At 42.9% G+C, this 20,606-nt stretch overlaps 1 long non-coding RNA gene across 2 annotated transcripts in view; it reads left to right on the forward strand.

The window, feature by feature from the left end:
* Positions 1–20,606, forward strand: part of LOC140712232 (uncharacterized) — an 80,932-nt gene that overhangs the window by 3,549 nt on the left and 56,777 nt on the right. For both annotated transcript variants that reach the window (XR_012093735.1, XR_012093736.1), the window contains exon 2: positions 18,798–18,960. This is a non-coding gene — a long non-coding RNA (uncharacterized lncRNA). The remainder of the gene's footprint in view (positions 1–18,797; positions 18,961–20,606) is intronic.

Raw genomic sequence — 20,606 nt, forward strand, 5'->3', positions numbered from 1 at the left:
TGCTCTGATATAGAGTTTGAGCTGTTGAAGAAATAGCCAGGTAAAAATGATCCAGAGGCCTCTGAAAATGGGGAGATCTAGAACCCTTTGGGTGTGAATTTGGGAGCCTTTCCTACAGATGATAACTAAGGAATTATTGAGGTATACAAGAAAAGGGTATAAGCACAGGATCTGTAGAATGCCAGAGAGAAAAGACAGCAGCAGACAAGACCAAGAGGCCAAAGAAAATCACAATAGTGCAATGCTATGCTATTCAAGGAGGAGGGTGCTTATTGCAGAATGGGATGATCAGAGTTGTCACATACTCAAACAGGATGCAAAGGGGATTCTGATTTTGCCAAACGGCAAATCATTGGTAAACTCCAATCTCATATTAAAAAATTTGGGTTTATCAATGCTATAGGAACTATATGCCATAGGAGCCTAACTCTTATTTAAATCAATTTGTCTCTGGCAAAATTGGTTTTGTTATGCAATATATGGTATGACTTAAAGTTACAGTTTCCAAGAACCTATGGATGACATCAAGTGAGGATGTACTGTGTTAAGTACTATTGTATATAGTAGATTATGGCATTGTAGCATTGTAGTATATTATTGCAGTCTTAACACTTGGGAGTATAATGTGTTTTAGTTCCCTGCCAGCCCACAGAATTATTCAGAAGAACCAATAAAATTTTGTTTTGAAATTCAAGGCACATCTCACTTTCTTTTTTTTTTCTCCTGAGAGACTCTCACTCTGTTTCCCAGGATGGAGTGCTGTGGCATGATTATAGCTCACTGCAGCCTCCACCTCCTGGGCTCAAGTGATTCTCTCACTTCAACCTCTCGAATAGCTGGGATGACAGGTGTGCACCACCATGCCTATTTTTTTTTTTTTAATTTTTTGTAGACACAGGGTTTCACTATGTTGTCAGAGCTAATCTCGAACTCCTGGGCTCAATCAGTCCTCCCACTTCAACCTCCCAAAGTGTTGGGATTACAGGTGTGAGCCACCACACCCAGCCTATCTCACCTTCTTGATACTACAAAACCTTCCTCAGTCCCCCTGTTTGTTCTCTTTGCTCCCAAGTGCAATCCCTGTGTGGGCCTGCATAGCTTACACTGCTTTCCTCCTCTTGTCGGAGGGAATTTGTGACTAATAAACTGTTGGAGATCTTTAAAGAAAAAAAAAGTTTGGGTTTATATTCCAAAGGCATTGGAAAAGGCTTCAATCATGGAAATGATTTGCATTGTAGAAAAGGTAAGAAAGTGGGGCTGGGAAGGTAAAATACTCTTAAGTTTATGGCAGGCAGAACATACGAGAAGCCATTGTAGTCATTCATGGAGAATAGTAAGGGCCTGCAAAGAATTTTCTCTATAACCTTTAACAGAGTAATTTTAATCAGTAGAGTAGGAGAAACAGGAAGTTGTAAAGGGTTGAGTGAGGAGCTGTTGCAGTCAGTGAATGTTGACTTCTTTTTAGGTAGATGATGCTGGACTAGGGCCTATGCCAACATGATTAGTATTTGTGTGTTCAGATTTATAGAATAATCCTAGCTTTACATAAATACAATAGAGCCTTGAAAACTATACTACAGTAGGCCAGGCACAGTGGCTCATGCCTGTAATCCCAGCACTTTGGGAGGCGGAGGCGTTCAAGACCAACCTGACCAACATGGAGAAACCCCGTCTCTACTAAAAATACAAAATTAGCCAGGCGTGGTGGCTTATGCCTGTAATCCCAGCTACTCAGGAGGCTGAGACAGGAGAATCGCTTGAACCCAGGAGGCGGAGGTTGCAGTGAGCTGAGATGGCGCCATTGCATTCCAGCCTAGGCAACAAGAGTGATACTCCATCTCAAAAAAAAAAAAGAAGAGAAAAGAAAAGAAAAGAAAGAAAACTATACTACATTGGAATAGACAACCTAGTATAACTTTAATGGAAGGATAGCTATCTAATGAGAATGGCATATTTAACTGTGTTTGGGGTTTTGGTTATTTTGCCAAGTCAGGTTACTCATACACAAATACGCAGGTAGTGCCAACAAAAATATTATCATTAAATAGAGCCCTAAGATAAAATGATATAATACTCTTCCTACTTAGATCACCTTGGTCCATTGATTCAAACTTATATGCTGTTGTGCCAATAGATATGAAAGGTTGAATGAATTAGATGATTGATAAGGGTAAGTCACTCAAAATAATAGTTAAGGCTGGGCATGGTGGGTCACGCCTGTAGTCTCAGCATGTTGAAAGTCTAAGGTGGGGGGATCCCTTGAGCTTGATAATTCAAGACCAGCCTGGGCAACATGGTGAAATGCTGTTTGTACAAAAATTACAAAAAGCCAGGCATGGTGGCATGTACCTGTAGTCCTAGCTCCTTAGGAGGCTGAGGCAGGAGAATCATGTGAGCCCAAGAGGTCAAGGCTGCAGTGAGCTGGGATCGTGCTACTGCACTCCAGCCTAAGTGACAGAGCAAGACCCAGTCTCAAAAAAAAAAAAAAAAAAAAAAAAAAAATCATCACCCTACAATAGAAGTCTCATGTAACCACATATATAAAAGTAAAGAGTCTACTGGTAATACAGAGTAAAAATCCCAGTTTATTGAATGCTATGGTTTGAATGTGTACCTCAAAATGCCTGTGTTGGAAACTTAATCCCCAGTGCAATGTTGTTGGCAGGTGGGGCATCATGAAATGTGATTAGGTCATGAGGGTAGAGTTAATAGATTAAAGCCAGAGGGGGTTCCTTATAAGAAGGGGAGTTCAATCTTCCTACTCTCTTTCTCTGTTGTCCTCTCTTTGCTCTTCCACTATGGGATGACCCAGCAAGAAGGACTTCAGCAGATGCTGGCCCCTTGATCTTGGACTTCCCAGCCTTCAAAACAGTGAGCCAATAAATTTCTGTGCATTATAAATTAGCCAGTCTGTGGTATTCTGTTACATCAGCACGAAATGGACTAAGACAATGGGAATGTTTAAAGATAGCTTCCTATACATTTTTATTGCTAAGGTAAATTCCTAGAGTACTCATTATCCTGTAGAAAACCAAAATATACAGGTATTGAATAGTGAAAACATTCACATTTTAAAACATGATATTTTAGCCATCCACTACATCTTTTTGTGCTCCAGTAACCTTTCTAAAAAGCCAACTTGCTTACCAAGAATCTAATGCTATGGTATTTATGGTCTAGTAAAAATGTTTCAAATTACATTGCTCGGTACAGAGTTTAGATTATATACTATTCTCTCTTTTAACTAAATAGATGTAAAAAGCCTAACAGATGCTCCTTTATTTGCTGAGTATCTGTTATTAAAATCCTGACCGAGTGCAGTGGCTCACGCCTATAATCCCAGCACTTTGGGAGGCCAAAGTGGGTGGATCATTTGAGGCCAGGAGTCTGAGAGCAGCCTGGCCAACATGGTGAAACCTCATCTCTACTAAAAACACACACACCAAAAATAAAAAAATTAGCTGTAGTCCCAGCTATTTGGGAGGCTGAGGCACGAGAATCACTTGAAACCCAGAGGCAGAGGTTGCAGTGAGCCAAGACTATACCACTGCACTCCAGCCTGAGTGACACAGTGAGACTCTGTCAAAAAAAAACACAAATCCTTGAAGTAATTTTTTTTCCTTTTAAAAATTTTTTTGGAGGCAGAGTCTTGTGCCTCAGCCTCCTGAGTAGCTGGGAGTAGAGGCAGGTGCCACCTTGCCTGGTTGAATTTTGTATTTTTATAGAGATGAGGTTTCACCATGTTGACCAGGCTGGTCTTGAACTCCCGACCTCAAGTGATCTGCTCGCCTTGGCCTCCCAAAGTGTTGGGATTACAAGCATGAGCCACTGTGCCAGGCTAGACTTGTAATTTCTTTTCCTGGGTTGGCTTTTTACCTCAGATGACAAATCATTTTATTTAATTATATTGTTATGTTTAATTCTTTTCACAAAATATAGCACTTAGGTCAGTAGGGTTCTGTGCGATTCCAGTCTAGAGGTGCCCTGTGTCTCACGTGTCCATGTGAAGAGACTACCAAACAGGCTTTGTGTGAGCAACATGGTTGTTTATTTCACCTGGGTACAGGCGGACTGAGTTCGAAAAGAGAGTCAGCAAAGGGTGGTGGATAATCATTAGTTCTTATAGGTTTTGTGATAGGCGGTGGAGTTAGGAGCAATGTTTTGCGGGCAGGGGGTAGATCTCACAAAGTACATTCTCAAGGGTGGGGAGAATTACAAAGAACCTTCTTAAGGGTGGGGGAGATTACAAAGTACATTGATCAGTTAGGGTGGGGCAGAAACAAATTACAATGGTGGAATGTCATCAGTTAAAGCTATTTTTACTTCTTTTGTGGATTTTCAGTTGCTTCAGGCCATCTGGATGTATATGTGCAGGTCACTGGGGATATGATGGCTTAGTTTGGGCTCAGAGGCCTGACATTCCTGTCTTCTTACATTAATTAATAAGAAAAATAAAACAAAATAGTGGTAAAGTGTTGGGGGGGTCGAAAATTTTGGGGAGTGGTATGGAGAGATAATGGAAGATGTTTCTCAGGGCTGCTTCGAGCGGGATTAGGGGAGGCGTGGGAACCTACAGTGGGAGAGATTCAACTGAAGAAAGATTTTAGGGTAAGGGGTGATATTGTGGGGTTGTTAGAAGGAGCATCTGTTGTATAGAATTTTTGGTGATGGCCTGGATGCGGTTTTGTATGAATTGAGAAACTAAACGAAAGACACAAGTTGGAATAAAAGAAGGAGAAAAAGAGGTATTAAAGGACGAAGAATTGGGAGTCCCCAGGATGTCCAATTAGAGAGTGCTCAAGGGGGTTCAATGTTACTGTTTGCTTGGTTGGCGAGTTTTTGGGCTCTATCCTTGAGTTTTTTTTTTATGTTATCATATACCAGGCCAGATTGATTTAGGTAAAAACAACACTCTTCATTTAAAAATATACAAAGTCGGTTTTTTTTGTTTTTTTTGTTTTTTAGCAGTGAGTAAGTCAGGGCCTTGGCAATTTTGGAGGAAAGAGAAATGCAAAGCCAGCAACTGTTTGTTAAGGAAGGATTAGAAACGGCTAGGAGGGAGTGAGATTGATAGTGTGGTGGAGATAGCTGGGGAGAGGTAGAGGGTGGCATAAGAACGGGAACCAGAATAAGAGTGAGTATAAAAGTAAACAATAGGACTTCATCAGGGTGAAAGTATTGGGGGTACCTTGCCACTGAAGATCTTCTATCCACTTCAAGAGAGACTTAAGGGTGGCGATTTGAGGTAAACCCAGGAGCCACTAAATACCAAGAGCCTGAGAAACTGAGGTGGGAAGGCCAAACCAAGGAATTACGTCTGACAGAAGGGAAGAAATGACCACGGTGGCCTTCTCAGACCCTGTGAGAAAGGCCTCTACCTATCCAGTGAAAGTGTCTACCCAGACCAAGAGGTATTTTAGTTTCCTGACTCGGGGCATGTGAGTAAAGTCAGTTTGCCAGTCCTGGGCAGGGGCAAATCCCCGAACTTGATGTGTAGGGGAAGGAGGGGGCCTGAACAATCCCTGAGAAGTAGTAGAATAGCAGATGGAACACTGAGAAGTGATTCCCTTAAGGATAGATTTCCACAATGGAAAGGAAATGAGAGGTTCTAAGAGGTGGGCTAGCGACTTATAACCTACATGGAGGAGGTTATGAAATGACAATAGAATAGAATGGGCCTATGAGGCTGGAAGGAGATATTTTCCTTGGTCCAAGAACCATTTGCCTTGTGTGGGAAGAGATTGATAGGTGGAAGTTTCAGTGGGAGAGTAGGCTGGAGTGACCAAATGAGAAGGAGAAAAACTGCTGTGAGGGACAGAAGTTGGAATGCTAGTCGCTTTTTTTTGCTATCTTATCAGCATAAGCACTGTCCTGAGCCATGGGATCTGATGCCTTTTGATGGCCCTTGCAGTTGAATGGCTCCAGCTTCCTTTGGAAGTAAAGTGGCCTGGAGAAGAGTTTTTATTAAAGAGGCATTAATGATGGAGGACCTTTGCGTAGTGAGGAAACCTTGTTTTGCCTATGTAACAGCATGGTGGTGCAGGATATGGAAGGCATATTTAGAGTCAGTATAAATATTGGCATGTAATTCCTTTGCAAGAGTGAGGGCTTAAGGCAATGAGTTTGGCTTGCTGAGAGGTAGTGGAGGGGGGCAGAGCAGTAGCCTCAATGATAGATGTGGAAGATACTATAGCATAGCCTGCCTTTGCTAGTGAGTGGGGATTAGGCCTGGTGGAACTGCCATCAATAAATCAAATGTGATCAGGGTGAGGAACAGGAAAGAAGGAAATATGGGGAAATGGGGTGAATGTCAGGTGGATTAGAGAGATACAGTCATGGGGGTCAGGTGTGGTATCCGGAATAATGTGAAATCCAGGCCAGGAACAATTGTGGGAGACTCAACAAAGAGAGAGTGTAGCTGAAGGAGCCGGGGAGCAGAAAGTATATGCATCAGGTGTGAGGAAGAAAATCGATTTTGGAAGTTACGAGAGCTGTAGAGAGTGAGTTGAGCATAGTTTGTGATTTTCAGGGCCTCTAAAAGTATTAGGGCAGCGGCAGCCACTGCATGGAGACATGATGGCCAGCCTAAAACAGTAAGGTCAAGTTGTTTGAACAAAAAGGCTACAAGATGCAGTCCCAGTCCTTGTGTAAGAATTCCGTACTGCCCAGCCCTGCACTTCAGCTGTGTGTAATGAAAAGGGTTGGAATGAGTCAGGGAGAACTAGTGTGAGGGCAGTTTCTAAAGCTGTCAAAGGAGTGGAGAAAGGATTTAGGATCTGTGGGGTCAGCTAAGTTTCCTTTTGTGAGTTTATATAATGGTTTTGTTAGGATGGCAAAACCAGCTATCCAAAGGCGGAAGTATCCAACCATTTCTAGGAAGAAAAGGAGTTGTTGTTTTGTAGAAGGCATTGGGGTTTGAGAGATCAATCGGACACGATTGGCAGGGAGAGCATGTGTGTTTTCATGAAGAATTATGTCAAGATAGGTAACAGATGAGGAAGAAATTTGGCTTCAATGAAGTAATGGGGGCTGTCCGTGAAGCCTTGCGGCAGTACAGCCCAGGTAATTTGCTGAGCCTGATGGGTGTCAGGGTCAGTCCAAGTGAAAGTGGAGAGAGGCTGGGATGAAGGGTGCAGGGAATAGCAAAGAAAGCATGTTTGAGATCCAGAACAGAATAATGGGTTGTGGAGAAGTTGTGGAGGGAGGTATTGAGGATAGGAGAGTACATGGGTTTGGCACCACAGGGTGGATAGGCAAGACAGTTTGGTTGATAAGGTGCAGATCCTGAACTAACCTGTAAGACTTGTCTGGTTTTTGGACAGGTAAAATGGGGGAATTGTAAGAAGAGTTTTTAGGCTTTAAAAGGCCATGCTGTAACAGGCGAGTGATAATAGGCTTTAATCCTTTTAAAGCGTGCTGTGGGATGGGATATTGGCATTGAGCCGGGTAAGGGTGATTAGTTTTTTGTGGGATGGTAAGGGGTGCATGATCGGTTGCCAAGAAGGGAGTAGAGGTGTCCTATACTTGTGAATTAAGGTAGGGAGATACAAGGGGAGGATGTGAAGGAGGCTTTGAACTGGGGAAAAGGGCAGCAATGAGGTGTGGCTGTAGCCTAGGAATAGTCAGGGAAGCAGATAATTTAGTTAAAATGTCTCAACCTAATAAGGGAGCTGGGCAGGTGAGGATAACTGAAAAAGAGTGCATAAAAGAATGTTGTCCAAGTTGGCACCAGAGTTGGGGAGTTTTAAGAGGTTTAGAAGCCTGGCCGTCAATACCTACAACAGTTATGTGGGCAAAGGAAACCAGCCCTTGAAAAGAAGGTAATGTGGAGTGGGTAGCCTCCGTATCGATAAACAGGGGACAGACTCACCCTCCACTGTAAGAGTTACCCAAAGCTCCGTGTCTGTGATGGTCCAGGGGGCTTCCGAGGTGATCGGGCAGCGTCAGTCTTCAGCCGCTAAGCTGAGAAGATCTGGGAAGGAGTCGGCCAAGGAGCGTTGGGTTTGGGCTCCAGGGGCTTTAAAAGCGGTGGCGACGTGAGTCGGACAGCCTGACCTCCAGTGGGGGCCCGCACAGACAGGGTATGGCTTAGGAGGAATCCCGCGCTGCGGGCATTCCTTGGCCCATTGGCCAGATTTCCGGTCCTTGAAGCAAGATCCTGGGGGAGGAAGTCCTGAAGGAACGCCTGACCGCTGTGGCTTAGGCGTTTTGAAGTTTTTGTGTGCTGGAAATCTGGCTGGGGTTTCTCTCACAGCAGAGGCAAGTAATTGCAACTCTTCTCTATTGTTGTACACCTTGAAGGTGAGGTTAATTAAGTCCTGTTGTGGGGTTTTAGGGCCAGAATTTAATTTTTGGAGCTTTTTCTGATGTTGGGAGTTGACTGGGTGATAAAATGCATATTAAGAAAAAGGCGGCTTTCTGGCCCTTCTGGGTCTAGGGTGGTAAAGCGTCTAAGGGTTGCTGCCAAACGGGCCATGAACTGGGCTGGGTTTTCATCTTTACCTTGGGTAGTTTCTTTAAGTTTGTCATAATTAACAGCTTTGTAAACTGCCTTTTTAAGCCCTTCAACTAGGCAGGAAACCATGTAATCTCGCCTAGCTATACCTGGGGAATCTGCCTGATGGTTCCATTGGGGATCTTCTCAGGGAACTGCTCTAATGTCTTTGTGGAGGTCTGGCTCATGAAGCCCGTGGTTATCAGCGTGAGATTGGACTAGAGAAAAAACTCTCCTGTTCATCTGGGGAGAGGCTAGAAGTTGGGATGACATTTAAGTCACTCCAGGTTAAATTGTAGGACAGAGTTAGATATCAGAATTCCTGTATATATTTAGTGGGGTGTGGTGAGAAAGAGCCTAAACACTGACTGATCTGAGAGAAAAAGGCACATGGGCCCTGACTATGCCTGCAGCTCCAGTCACCTCTCTCAGAGGAAACTGTTGGGCAGGTGGGGGAGAGCTAGTCAAGGAACGAAACTGTAAGCCAGACCGGGTGTGAGGAGGGGAGGTGACAGAAGAATTTATAAGGTGGGGGAGCAGAGGCTGAGGAAAAATTGGAACCTAGCTCGGGCTGGCGAGGAGCAGCCTGGCGAGGAGGGGAGAGGTCAGTTGGGTCCGTAGAAAAGGAAGATTCAAAAGACTCAGAGACACTTGGGGTAGGGACTGAAGGAACAGACAGGAGAGAAAGAAGAAAGATTTGGGACGAGTCTCATTGGGAGTAGAAACTAGGGAGGGACCAATGTATAAAAGAATGTCTGGACGTCAGGCACCTCAGATCATTTGCCCATTTTTTGACAAAAATTATCTAGATATTGTAGGATAGACAAATCGAAAGTGCCATTCTCTGGCCACTTGGAACTACTGTTGAGTTTGTACTGGGGCCAAGCGGTATTGCAGAAGGAAGTAAGATGCTTGGATTTTAGGTCAGGCGAGAGTTGAAGAGTTTTTAAGTTCTTGAGAACACAGGCTAAGGGAGAAGGAGGAGGAATGGAGGGTGGAAGGTTGCCCATAGTGAAGGAGGCAAGTTTAAAGAGAAAGGTAGAGACACGGAGAAGGGGGTAGGGAGCAGCCCTGGGCTGCAACATGTGTGATCAACCAAAGCATGCGTCTCCGCAATTGACTTGCCACCAAGGGAATGTGGGTGAATGACCAAGGCAGGCGTCCCCGCGGAGATCAGACACCAATGGAACATGGGTGAATTATCAGAGAGGCGTCCCCGCAATGATTAAACACCAAGGGAAGGCTGCCTTCCCGAGTCCATGACCAGTGCCGGAGTTTTGGGTCCACGGATAAGATGTGTCTCCTTTGTCTTTACCAGAAAATGAAAGGAAATGAAAGTAAGACAAGGGAGAGATTGAAGGGTAGCACCAAGATTGAAAGGAGAAAGAGGTTGGAGGATAGTGAGAGGTTGGAGAAGAGAGTAAAAAGAGGCCGCTTACCTGATTTAAAATTGGTGAGATGTTCCTTGGGCTGGTTGGTCTGAGGACCCGAGGTTGAGGTGGATCTCTTCATGTAGGTGGATCTCTTCATGGAGTGAGGGTGAGGACAGGGGACTGTTCTCCCAAAGGAGTCCCGCTGACCCAGGTCTTCGGCACCAAATGTCTCACGTGTCCGTTTGAAGAGACCCCCAAACAGACTTTGTGTGAGCAACATGGTTGTTTATTTCACCTGGGTGCAGGTGGGCTGAGTCTGAAAAGAGAGTCAGCAAAAGGTGGTGGATAATCATTAGTTCTTATAGGTTTTGGGATAGGCGGTGGAGTTAGGAGCAATATTATGAAAGCAGGGGATGGATCTTACAAAGTAGAGTCTCAAGGTTGGGGAGAATTACAAAGAACCCTTAGGGTGGGGAGATTACAAAGTACATTGATCAGTTAGGGTGGGGAAGAAACAAATTACAATGGAGGAATGTCATCAGTTAAAGCTATTTTCACTTCTTTTGTGGATCTTCAGTTGCTTCAGGCCATCTGGATGTATAATGCAGGTCACTGGGGATATGATGGCTTAGCTTAGGCTCAGAGGCCTGACACCCTGCATCCTAGCACTGGCTCATATCCCATCACCTATATCTTTGTTCACAGGATAATTTAACCTATGGAATGGTGTGCATGGCAAAGAAAGGGTGATAGAGTCCAGATTAAAATTCACCTGTAAGGGAAAAGAAAAACATTTTTCCTATTTTCATTTCAATGGCTATGTATGTCAGTAGATGGGGGTCAGCATTTTCCCTCATCTGAGTGACCTGGAAGGTTTCTGCAATAAACAAGTCATAAGCATACACTGACATCTTTTATTACTTCCAGAAACAACAAATTACTCACTGTTAATTTAAGAGGGCTGCTTTAGAAACCTCTGTAAGAGGCCAAAGGAATAATCCAGTTTTACAAGTTAAATGTAACTTAGGTGATGTGTAGGGAAAACTCTCTCTATGATTTTTCTCTACTCTGACACCACAGCAACAATCAACAACATAAGAAGACTTCTATGACCAAACGTGGGTTTTTTTTCCCCCATGCACCAAACAGTGGACACCAGCTGGGTGTCCTCTAATTCAGTTCCGACACTATCTACCTGAAGATACTGTCAGAACCCACAGGTTGAGGGCTCACTCCCCAAGACTGCCCACCCCCAACTCCAGTGATTAAGTCCAGGCCTCCAGAACTTCTGACCTACAGGCTTTAAGTTGGGGTTCCCATGACCTCCTCTTTGGGTTCGATTAATTTGCTAGCCAGCTCACAGAACTCTGGGAAACACATACCTATATTTACTGGTTTATTATAAAGGATATTGCAAAGGATACAGATGAAGAGACACATAAGGCAAGATATAGGGGAAGAGATGTGAAACTTCCATGCCCTCCCTGGGCCTGCCACTCTCCAGGAACCTCCATGTGTTCAGCTGTCTGGAAGCCCTGTGAACCTAGTTCTCTTGGGTTTTTATGGAGGCTTCCTGACATCAGCATTCCTTCTCCCAGGGTATAGGGCAGATTCTTTCTGGGAAAAGTCTTAAAACCCACAATCAGAAAGATAGAAGATTAGAGTCCTGCCTTGGGCAAGTGAAAGGAGGGCAGGAGAATGTCAGAGGCCTGCTCCTGAGGCTTAACACACCTCACATTATGACAAAAGACTGTAACAAGGGCTATAGGAGTTATAAGCCGGGAACTGTGGATAAAAACCAATGTATGGCATAACACCACAGATGATTAGAATAAACAATGGACAGATCCATGAGCTTGCTTTGGAAGTTAAGTAAATCCTTGTAAAGTTAAGTAAATCGTTGTAAAGTTAATTTCATTTTCACTTTGCTACCAGGCATTTTCTGATGACAAATATATTGTTTATTGCATAATATATTCTAAGATAGGCTTGTATCTCTCTATCTCAAAATAGCCACCTGGTGGCTAGCCTAACGTTTTTGGTTGAGGGCTTAGAAAATGGGAGCTCTGAGGTTGAGTCTTGTTGGTTTTGACTTGTGGTTTACTCTCTATTCTTTAATAATGTAGCCTGGATGCTGTCACATGAGCTTATTCTGCTTCCTAAATGATTGTTAATAATGGTAACTGCAGGCTACATTTTATTGAATGAGACTTTTAAGATTACTCCGTCGGCCTGGCGCGGTGGCTCAAGCCTATAATCCCAGCACTTTGGGAGGCCGAGATGGGCGGATCACGAGGTCAGAAGATCGAGACCATCCTGGCTAACACGGTGAAACCCCGTCTCTACTAAAAAAAACATACAAAAAACTAGCCGGGCGAGGTGGCGGGCACCTGTAGTCCCAGCTACTCGGGAGGCTGAGTCAGGAGAATGATGTGAACCCGGGAGGCGGAGCTTGCAGTGAGCTGAGATCCAGCCACTGCACTCCAGCCTGGGCGACAGAGCCAGACTCCGTCTCGAAAAAAAAAAAAAAAAAAAAAAAAGATTACTCTGTCATTCAATTTGGTATTTTGCAAGTTTTCTTGTTAATCTTTTTATCGATCTAAATTTGCCTTCTCTGTAACTGGAAGGAGAAAAGTTCATGCAATAAAGACAATAAAATATTAGTTCTTTATCAAAATAGGAAGAAGAAACATAAACAACTGTCTTTCACAAAAATAATGTTTTTGTATCTGACTCAAAAAGATTATCAGGCCAGGCTTGGTGGCTCACACCTATAATCCTAGCACTGTGGGAGGCTGAAATGGGCAGATCACTTGAGGTCAGGAGTTCAAGATCAGCCTGGGCAATATGGTGAAACTCCATCTTTACCAAAAAAATACAAAATAAAAATTACCTGGGCGTGGTGGTGTGCACCTATAATCCCACCTACTTGGAGGCTGAGGCACCAGAATTGCTTGAACCCAGGAGGTGGAGGTTGCAGTGAGCCGAGATCTTGCCATTGCACTCCAGCCTCGTTGACAGGGTGAGTGTCATTAGTTCTTATAGGTTTTTTTGTCTCAAAAAAAAAAAAAAGATTATCCAGTCACCTGTAATAGTAGTTAAAAGACTTCAGTCAGTCCTAGCTCTACTTGGCTAAGTGACTTAACTGTAAACTATCTCCATTTCTTTCAGAAAATGTATTTTCTATTCCTTTGGAAGTACTTTTCCCTTGCTATTCCCTGAGTTCTGTTGTGAGCTGTCATCATAACCTGGACCTCCCTGGCTAAGTAATTGGTATAAGGACTGACAACTTCTTGCCCAATCTTGGGAGTTGGTGCAGCTCAATAATGATTGGCACATGTTTGACTTAAACCATTCTTTCCCTGGGATTTTTCTTTTAATAAATGGTTGCAGGAAGGAGGACTTGAAGAGGGAATCATTTCATTTCTGTCTCAAGTTATGACAATATGAGTCAAGATCTGCCTGTAACTGGGGTCCCAGAAGAAACCTATGTGAGAAGATGAAGCCACCGTTTGTCATCATAGGGGTGGGTCAGCATTCCAGTTGTCCCATTTTTCTTGCTCTTCAGTTATACAAATAAAGAAATTTTTCATTCTTATCTAAGGTAGGTCCGGCTAGCTTTCTGTCACTTGCAACCAAAAGTCCAGGCTTATACAAGAGAGAGAAACAAAAAGATATTTAGGTTCAAAAAATCAGTTGCACAAGTACAAGACAGGAGAAGCCTGCCTGATTGTTCACAGTTTACACAGTACCTAGAAATGTTAGTTAACCACAAGCCTGCCGTGAACCAACGAAGGCTTGAATTGCTTAAAACAAGACAAAACTTGAGTGCAATTTGGATTGCAATAGTAAAAGTATAGGTCAGAAGGGAGGTAGCAGTTTGGTTTACTATGTTTTGTCAGATCCTGACTCTAGCTTTTGTGTTTTGGGGAAAAGTTGTATTGTTGTAAAGTTCTAGATAGCACATTGTACCGGTGAATAAAAACTAGATGGTATAGAGGAGGATAGCCATAAAAGTGAGGAGATTTAGAAAAAAAAATTTATTATTAGTAATGATTAAAATTCTAGAGAAAAGTTGGTGAAAAATAACAAGGGAAATAGAAAAAAAGTAGAAGCAAAAGCTACCATCTTTAAACACCAAGTACCAGGCACTATGCTCACACACTTTATGTTGTTATTAAATCCTTCAGTAAGCTTCTCAGGTAGATAGATCTTACTATACCCATTTTACAAATGAGAAAACAGAAGTACAGTGAAGTTATGTAATTTGTTCAAAGTCACCTGGCTAAACAGAGAGGGTCCACATTCATATCCAAACATGTCTAATACCCAAAGCCAAACTCTAGCTATGCTACCGCTTTGGACAACTTTCACTGAATAATATGTCAAGCTCTGACATGTAAATGAAATAAATTAGCATCAGTACAGGCAGTTAGGAGGATCAGTGGTTCCCTCAGCCAGACAGGCTATCTTGTCTCTCCCTCTGAGTTTCCATGAGGTTTGGTTTGTACCTTTCTAATGCCCTTTGAATTTCTTGTCTGATGATGTTATATTATTGTCTGAACTCTGTGAACAAGATATTAAGTTTCTTTAGGGCAAAAACTTTGTTTTTTGTTTGTTTGTTTGTTTTAATATCACAGAACACTCAATTCAGTGCCTAGTGCACAGACTTCTAGTGACTTCCTATCCATGGGGTAACTGACAATGGAATGGGATGTCTCATGGAGCAGAAAGCTATTATATCACTGGATTTGTTCAGAGACACAGAGGGAATGTCTGCACTGGATGTTGGACTAGAGGAACTCCTTAGACACTTTACTTCCTTAGCCCCAGTGTTCATTACATACTACATTTTTCAAAATGAAATTAGCTTTAACTTTAAATATGATGATTGCGTATTAACATATAAAAAAGTTATATTTCTTTATAATTCTTTGCTTATCCATACTAAAATTAGGATACTTGTTTTTTTTTAAGATGGAGTTTCGCTTTTGTCGTCCAGGCTGGAGTGCAACGGCACCATCTCTGCTCACCACAACCTCTGCCTCCCAGGTTCAAGCGATTCTCCTGCCTTAGCCTCCCAAGTAGCTGGGACTACAGGCGTGTGCCACCACACCCAGCTAATTTTTGTATTTTTAGTGGAGACAGGGTTTCACCATCTTGGCCAGGCTGGTCTCGAACTCCTGACCTTGTGATCCACCCGCCTCAGCCTCCCAAAGTGCTGGGATTACAGGCATGAGCCACTGCGCCCGGCAAAATTAGGATACTTTTTAATCAGTGTTGGCCATTTTATTGATTTCTCCTCCTCCCGAGGGAAATCAGCAGCCTACAATAGAAAAAAAAAATGTCTATGGCTGGGCGCAGTGGCTCACACCTGTAATTCGAGCACTTTGGGAGGCCAAGGTGTGTGGATCACTTGAAGCCAGGAGTTCAAGACCAGCCCAGCCAACATGGTGAAACCCTATCTCTACTTTACAAATACAAAAATTGCCAGGCATGGTGGCTCATGCCTGTAAATCCCAGCACTTCGGGAGGCCAAGGCAGTTGAATCACCTGAGGTCAGTAGTTCAAGATCAGCCTGGCCAACATGATGAAACCCCGTCTCTACAAAATACAAAAAAATTAGCTGGGCATGGTGGTGTGTGCCTGTAGTCCCAGCTACTCGGGAGGCTGAGGCAGGAGAATCACTTGAACTTGGGAGGCAGAGGTTGCAATGAACCGAGATCGTGCCACTGAACTCCATCCTGGGTGACAGAGTGAGACTCCATCTCAAAAAAAAAAGAAGAAAGAAATGCCCATGTCAACTGGGCACGATGGCTCATGCCTGTAATCTTAGCACTTTGAGAGGTCGAGGCAGATGGATAGCTTGAGCTCAGGAGTTCAAGACCAGCTTGGGCAGCATGATGAAACCCTGTCTCTACCAAAAATACAAAAATTAGCTGGGCGTGGTGCGGTATGCCTGTGGTCCCAGCTACTTGGGAGGCTGAGGTGGGAGGATCACTTAAGCCCAGGAGATCAAGGCTGCAATGAGCTATAATCGTGCCATTGCACTCCAGCCTGGGTGACATAGTGAGACCCTGTCTCAAAAAAAAAAAAAAAAAATCCTGTGCCTAATTTGAGAGAAATTTATAAATTTTACGTTTTTAGTCAGGAAAGTGGAAATGAACTGTCATAAAATGGGATGTTTTATATTTACTTTTGTTCCTAGTTACTAAGACAAGAATGCTATTCAAAGAAAGTGAATTAATAGAAAATGGGAGACACTATAATAGTATAACATCAAGAATGCTTAAAAAAACAGTCTCAGAATTGTTCTTTGTACACAAAAACAATGGTGCTTAACAATATATTGGTTCCTAAATCAAATTTCCAGCTGCCAGCAGCCACCCTTGAGTAGGAAGTGATTTAGTGCGAGCAAGTGGGTTGCAGCATGCCTCCTGCTTCCCAGGCACCGAACCCACTGGCAGCAGAGCTACAGGACTGTTGAGCACTTGGATCCAATATCCTACTGCTCAAAGTGCTGTAAAACCATGAACTAAACCTTTTAATTGTTAGAGGACAATGGTCAGTAAAGAAAAATCGATATTCTTCCAGATGGCATTACTTGGGGACTCCATTGCTGCTTGCTTCTGCCCTCTGGTTGCTTAGATCTTGGGGAGCCTCGTTAGATGGGTCAAAGCTTGCATGATCTGACAGCCTCAGTGAGCAGGCCAGAATTGCAGGGGAGAATATGGGACAACAAATTCTACAGTGATGGTCTTACTATTAGATGAGAAGCCCTTGGGAAATCTACTTCATGCTCTGTCATTTTTGCCATTTTGGGTAACTGCCAAACCTGCTTATTTGAAGTTCATCCATATTCTTCTTCATCCCAAGCACCCAGAATACCAAATCAAAATGTGAGGAAAGCAGGAAGGTACTAGAATGTGGGGGCAAATATGGGGGCCTTCAAAGCTCATAGAATTAATCAAATCAACAATAAAAAATACAACTAGAATTTCAGCTTTATCATAATGGCCATGAAAATGGGAGAATAGTCTTTGTGTTTTTCCTAGATGCATTCTAAATTGTACTGTTAAAGAAACTTCTGAACTTTTACATACAAGGTTTTAGTTGGTCATTGTGCTCATAAAAATGCTTTTAGAAAACAAGTGAAACTTAGGAGTGCTAATTTAGTAAAATGGCTGTCAAGATCTGGCAGACTGCCAGATGTCATGGCTCATGCCTGTAATCCCAGCTTTTTGGGAGGCCAAGGATTGCTTGCTTAAGCCCAGGAGTTCAAGACCAGCTTGGATGACATAGTGAGACCTCCATCTCCACAAAATATAAAAAATTAACTGGGCGTGTTGGCACACACCTGTAGTCCCAGCTACTTGGGAGGCTGAAGTAGGAGGATCAATCGAGCCCAGGAAGTTGAGATTGCAATGAGTTGTGATCACACCACTACACTCCAGCCTGGGTGACAGAGTGAGACCCCTCTTTCAAAAAATAATAATCATCATCATCATCATCATCATCATCATCATCATCTGGTAGACTGAGTTAGATTATTAGGATTTCTAAAGATATATTTGAAATCAAATGATAAAATCCTATGAGTTGCTCAATATTTTACATTTTAATAAGACTGGAGATTTTTCAAATTATGAAATATTTTCTTCGTGTCTGTGATATTTTCACTCAGCCTTAAAATCAGTACAGAAGAACTCCAGTCCAAATTAAAATCATTGGATAACCTTAAACTTTCCCATCTTGTCTCCTGATAACCTCCTGTCTATGCTTTAAAAATCAGTATAAGCATAATTTTCCTCTATGGAAATTTTAATGAATTTTTCCTGTAGGTAAAGTTATTTTTGCCTTCCTTGATGCCCAAATTCTGTCTGTCCTAACTCAATGGATTCAATATTTATTGAATTGCCCAGCATGGGTGAACCAATTACAAAAACGAAGACATGGGTATTGCTATGGTTTGAATGTCCTCTTCAAAACTCATGCTGAAACTTAAGTATTGAGAGGTAGGGACTTTAAGAGGATTAATAAATTCATTGATTAATGGATTAATGGCTTCATGGATTAATAGGTTATAATGGGAGAGAAACTAATGGTTTTATAACAAGAGGAAAAGAGACCTAGCTAGCATGTGAGCACACTCACCCCCTTCACCATGTGATGCCCTGCACCACCTCAGGACACCGCAGAGTCCCCACCACCATGAAGAAGACTCTCACCAGATTCAGCCCCTCAACCGTAGACTTCCCAGCCTCCACAACTGTGAGAACTGAATTTCATTTCTTAAAAATTATCCAGTTTCAGGCCAGGGGTGGTGGGTCACTCCTATAATCCCAATACTTTGGGAGGCTAAGGCAGGAGGATTGCCTGAGGCCGGAAAGAGTTAGAAACCAGCCTAATCAACATAGTGAGACTCTGTCTCTACAAAACAAAAATTAAAATTTTTTTTAATTTTTAAAAATGTTAAAGTAGCTTGGATGTGGCAGTGTGCACGTATGGTCCCAGCTACTCAGGAGACAGGCAGAAGATTACTTGAGCCCAGGAGTTTGAGGCTGCAGTGAGCTGTGATTGTACCACTGCACTCCAGCCTGGGTGACAGAGCAAGACCCTATCTCTAAATAAATAAATAAGTAACCAACCCAATTTCAGATATTCTGTTATAAACAACAAAGAATAGACTAAGATATCTAAAAATATAACTGTTAGATACTGTGGCAGGCAGCCTCTAACATGGTCCGCAGTGATCCCGCCTTTTGGTGTATAATCTTGTCTCCTTGAATATGGGCTGGACTTACTGACTTGTTTCTAATGAATAAAATTTGGCAAAGGTCACGGGATGTCACTTTTGGGATTAGGTTATAAAACAACTAGGGCTTTTTCTCGAGCATCTTCTCTCTCTCTGTCTCTCTCTCTTTCTGAAGGAAGCCAGCTGCCATATTGTGAGTACCCTCTGGAAGGGCCTTTATGGCAAGGAACTGATGTTTCCAGCCAGCAGCCAGCAAGAACTGTAGGCCTTGTGAATGAGCTTGGAAGCAGATCCTCCCACACTCAAGCCTTGATATGACAACAGCCTGAGACCCAGAGGTCAGTAAATTGTCAAGTTTGTATATCTAGCAAATAGCAGAGCCAAAATTCCTGTTTCTCAAACTCAAGATTTCCTCATCTGGAAAATGTGATAGTTGTTCCACATAGCCAGAGCTAAGTGTTATTTAGCTATAAGAGTCTAATGAATCTAGGTCCCAAACTAAGTTCATCATTGTCCCCTCCTTCCCTCTACACTGATCCTCTTCTTTCAGGCTCCCTGCCCATGTTTTTTTTCTTTGTTTCTTTTCTTTCCCCTGCCCATGTTCTTGATTAACTCTCTAATCAGCCAGGCTCAAAATTTTGAAAATTTTAACACCCTCTTTTTTTCTACCTTTTCATATATAAAATGAGTTCTGTATGGTTTTATCTTGAAATTATCTTTTTCTTCTTCTCCCTAGTTCAAGCTTCTACCATATCATGTGTGGATAGTTGCAAAACCTACAGTGTCCAGTTTTTCCTGACCCAATCCACTTTGTTGGATACTTCTCATACTAATCTTCTTTAAATGTTGTTTTCATCAATTCCTCCAAAAACCATAACGAGCCCCTGTTTCTTATAAATTATGTCCCACTCCTCTCCTGGTTCAGCTCTCCAAAAGCCAGTGCCACCCTTGGGAGCCAGCCTTCTAATCCCCAACACAAACCTTCTGCTTCAGTCTATCTGGCTTGCTTTTGGGCCCTTGAGTTATCCATGCTAGAGTCTGCCTCTGAGAGTTTGTATCGTCTTTGGATTGTTATTTTATTGTTTATCCAAATTCTGCTATCCATAACATCCCAGCTAAATCCAACATCCTGCTCAGATCCCAAGAGGCTTCACTATTGCTAAACTTGACATCCCAGGTCTTTCTAGGCCCTTAGGGGCTACTATTCCCCATTAAACTTCCCTATCCCCTTTCCATACAAGTACCTAAAATGTAAGTGTCCCCACTCATCCATCTTATATCCTGTATACTGGTCCCCAGACCCCCTTGTGCCTACCCAAACTCATTCCCCCACTGCCTCCTTCCTCCTCACACCTTTCTGCTGTACTCTCCGGAACCCCCATTTTATGGAAAGCAAACCATCCTACATCCCCAGCCTGTCTCCCACTCCTTGCCTTAACTGAAACTTGGCTATCTTACGAGAACATAGCTTCCCCTGCTACTGTCTTGAATTGAGGGGTGCTTACTTTACCAGTCCTCATATACTGTGGGGTTGGGAGCAGGGTTGGCCTTCTCCCAGCTTCACAATGCTACTGCCACACCATTGCTCTGAAAATAAATAAGAGATTAAGCCAGCTGGCATGCCCGCCCCCCATCCGTCCATGCCTGTATCATCTAACACCTTCCTGACACTCCTACAATGACTTTTTTTAAAAGGCACCTGGTTTATAATCTTTCTCTCCTAAAGATCTTAAATTACAGCTTTAAAACAGTATTTTTTATTACTCTTTCTCCTTAAAAATATACTATTGTAGGCCCTGCAGGATGACTCATACCTGTAATCCCAGTGTACTGAGGGGCTGAGGCAGGAGATTACTTGAGGCTAGGAGTTTGAGACTAGCCTAGACAACATAGCAAGACCCCATATCTACAAAATATAAATACTAAAAAAATTAACCATGCATGATGGCATATGCCTGCAGTCCCAGCTACGAAAAGAGGCTGA

Source organism: Chlorocebus sabaeus, chromosome 8 (assembly GCF_047675955.1).
Source record: "Chlorocebus sabaeus isolate Y175 chromosome 8, mChlSab1.0.hap1, whole genome shotgun sequence".
NCBI classification, from domain to species: Eukaryota; Metazoa; Chordata; class Mammalia; order Primates; family Cercopithecidae; genus Chlorocebus; species Chlorocebus sabaeus.